We start from the raw sequence: 4,033 nt of genomic DNA, 5'->3' as shown, positions 1-4,033 counted from the left end.
AAGACAAGCTGCACCAATTTAGTTAGCTAGATCTGAAAGTGTTAGTCCAAAAATAAACCAGATCTGAAACCCTAAGTACAAAATCCGAAAATTGAATCAATGAAAACTTCAAAATTTTGAAACAGTAAATACACAGACGCTGTTACCCTCAACACAGACGCGTCTGGATAACACAGACGCGGTTCTGTGATGCACAGACGCGCCTAAAAATCACATACACCCCTTTCCGACACAGACGCGGGTAGAAATAACACAGACGCGTTTCTGAAACACAGACGCTCCTTTCTGAAACCTGCAAAATAAAATTTGTCGAAAAAACAGATGCGATTCCAGATCCCGCAAACGTGCCAGAAAATCAAAGACGTGATCCGAAAGTTCACAGACGCGGAAAAAAAACTAAAATGCTGTCGAAAAATGTCCGATCTGCAACTTCAAAAACACAAAATCTGCAGCAAGGAGGTTAGATGCAAAGGGACAAGAGTCCCACCGGGCGTGCCAAAATGTATATGGTGTAAATGGATAACAATAATAACAATATTGAAAGGCTAAATGAATTCAACCACCAAACCCTAGCCTAACAACAACAAAGATCCACCATAACATATGAAGAGTACCTAAGACAATGTAAATAAAACAAAATCACAAAGATTATACCATCACATGTCCAATAGGGTTTTGATCTCCATTCTTCCTATCTCCATTGATCTTGCTTGATATATTTGCTCTCAGATTTTATATGCACAAGAGCTCAACAAAGAACGGAATGTGGTTGCAAGTAGGATCGTAGTGTAGTCAAAATGATCATTAGGGCATCAAGTCATTAGAATGCTTGATTAGGGTTTGATAATGAAGGAAGCATCTCCTTAAATAGAAGACACAATATGAAATGGAGGGATAAGATTGAGAGGTGTAAAAGGAGGTCGGCTAGGATTAGAGGGTAGGTAAAAGAAATAATAGAATAATGAAAGGGGTAGGTAGTGTATGAATTAAGAGATGAATGACATGTGTCATGTGTAGAAAAAGATAATGAATTAATTAAATAAATAAAGATTTATTTAATTAATAGAAGAAGTGGGATCAATTAAATAAATAAGATATTTATTTAATTTAGGAAAATGATAATTTAAATAAATAAATGTATTTATTTAAATGAGAAATAAGGCTAGAAGAGGATAAATGAATTAATTAAATAAATAAGGATTTATTTAATTAATAGAAGAATTAGGCTTAGATAATTAAGTAAATAAAATATTTATTTAATTAGACATGACAATTTTGAGTGTCTACACTTATAATAATATTTCCTACCTTAGAGATCCTTGGATTTATTTTGGAGGCACTATCAAAGTTAAAATCTTCCCATCTCTAAGGGGTTTGAACCATTTTTAGATGTTAGGTTTAATTTGATCGTGAAGGATTTTGAGGTGGGACCAATATTGAAGAATATAGAGATGATTGCAATGCTTTTGTTGTTCTTGGTTCCTCTATTTACTGATAGGATATGTATGCAATTGGTCATAGAATCTATGTAGAGATGAATGTTATCATTAAAATTCTATTATTTCTTTCCAACCATATCTTTTAGGAGATTATTCCAAGAGCAAAACTCCACAACTCTTAAGAATTCATAATGAAGAAAGGCTATTTCAAGCTTCCACATTTTCTAAAATAGTAGAACTAAAGACATGGGGGGTTGAAAGTTGAAAGAAGTCCACCCAGATTTTTTTAGCAAAAGGGTAAGAAGTAGTAGGCAATTGATCTTTTTTCATCAACAAAGCACAAGGAACATCTATTATGACCTACCAACTTCCTTTTCATTAAATGATCCAAGGTAAGAATTTATCTTAAGGAACCACTCATGGGAAAACTTTGGCCTTAAGTGTTTTGAGTGCCAAAAATCCAAGCACTTGAGAGAGGGACTCCCTTGATAGAATTGAATAATTTGTTGTAACATTCTTTCACATGTAAGTGATAACTCAATGATGAACCACTAGTACCAAACCGGTACTGAGAGGGGGGGGGTGAATCAGTACAGACACAAATACAGTCCAAAACCGGTTTGTCAGCAAACACTCACAATGACTGATAAACAAAGATACCGGTAAAACAGAGTGCAACCGGTAGCATCCAGTATAGCTCAATCAGTCATGAACCGGTCACTCACTAAGCTTTTCACTTAGCTCAATACCACATTATCGTAATATTCTCATGCATGAACTAGTAGACTTAACCATCAAATCTTCACAACAGTGAGTTCAATATGTTTTATAGACAAGTATAAAACATAGAAACTTCATGTGCATAACAGATAAAACAAAGCATCATAAGACAAAAACATTTCACATGACACACATATTTTTCACGTGGAAACCCAATTGGGAAAAACCACGGTGGGGATGAATACCCACAAGCTTCTTTTTGAACTCTTTAGAAGTCTGCTCTGTTAGGAGCCTTGTCTGGTTAAGAACATTACAATAGGTTCTGGTAGGAACTGATCCTGTTAGGGATCACCCAGTTAAGGGATACCCGGTTAAGGGTTAAACCCTGTAGGGTCACCTTGTTAGAGGATTTTAAGAACTCAATAGATGAAAGGATCTCCTAAGCTTCTCTAGCTTCTCAGAACTCATTAGCTTTGAGTTACCCGGTTAAGGGATTTACAACAAGCCGGTTAAGACCACCCGATTTAAGGGATTTTGAATCAAGCCAGTTAAGGCTACCCTGTTAGGGGATTTTGCAACTGTTGAAGTGATTAGAGATCAATAGGTATTACAATGATCTGTTAACAGTACTTAATACTAATACAGATCCATTTAGGCTCTTCTTTTCCTTCTGCACATACACTTTACAGGTATCTCTTCTCTCCTATGGTTTGGCAAGAATCTTGTATCACTTTTGTTGGATACACACTCACAATTTTTGCCAACAACTTCAGACAGAAACCTAACATCGACCTTATAGGGAACATACAGGTCGGTAGCAAAAACCTTAAACCCTAAACCTGTTAGGTTGAGTAATTCAAACGGTTCGATCCTGACCATTGAAACATACTGCATTAAATGCACTAGTCTTGAGTCGATCTCAAGCCATTCTCCATCGTCCATTATCCACCATTTACATGGCGACTGATAACCCATCACGCGTTATCACCATTTGACAGACTTCGTACATTCCCGAGGTAGATAGGAATAGTCTTCTTCATGCAAGATCCTTCACGCGCACAGAGCTTACGTGGCAACACGATCTGTCCTCCATCATACTGCTAACTCATCACACAAAGATCACCAATTGAGTCTCACAAACTTGAGATACTCCAACCGGAAACCCCGAAGTGGAAGCTGCCATACCAACCAGTAGTCATACAGTGCTTCCATGTACCGGTTCCCATAACTGCATGCCGGTTCACTTTGAACAAATGTGCCGCTTCACTTTGGCATATACCGGTTCACACATATGCTGGTACCTGTTTCTTCACTTATCTCATGTGCCGGTTCACACTATGTCTCATATTGACATCAATGACAACATACAATATCATTATGTCTTCATGCCAGTTTATATAAGGCTCATGCCGGTTCACATAATGCTCATGCCGGTTCACATAATGCCAACAGTAAGCTTCTTTCACTTTTCTATTCCAGGTTGGAAGATCTATTTCCTTACTCTCACCTAGTCTAAAACTTGCAATAAAGTGTTGAGTTAACTTGTCACTTCATCTCCTTAATTTTTGATTGCTTTTTATCCATTTCTCTTGCTTGGTCTAATAATTGTTAACCTTGGTCCCCTATAGGTTGAAGAAATTGTCTTGTAAATCTTCATAGTTTCCATCCAAGCAAAAATGTTGACCTTGCAGGAAAACATCTTTCCAAAAAATTAAATGTTTTTTCATTGTTGATAATCTACCAAAACTAGTTTTGAAACAATTATCTAACATCTTTCATGCTCTCCCAATTAGTGGAAAATTTAAGAAGCTCACTTAATGAGAGAAAGAAACTTGCATGCCCTTGTTAAATGAGACATTTTTTCCTTAGAATAT

Source organism: Cryptomeria japonica, chromosome 5 (genome assembly GCF_030272615.1).
Source record: "Cryptomeria japonica chromosome 5, Sugi_1.0, whole genome shotgun sequence".
In the NCBI taxonomy this organism is placed as follows: domain Eukaryota; kingdom Viridiplantae; phylum Streptophyta; class Pinopsida; order Cupressales; family Cupressaceae; genus Cryptomeria; species Cryptomeria japonica.
Note: the sequence above shows the minus strand (reverse complement) of the source record.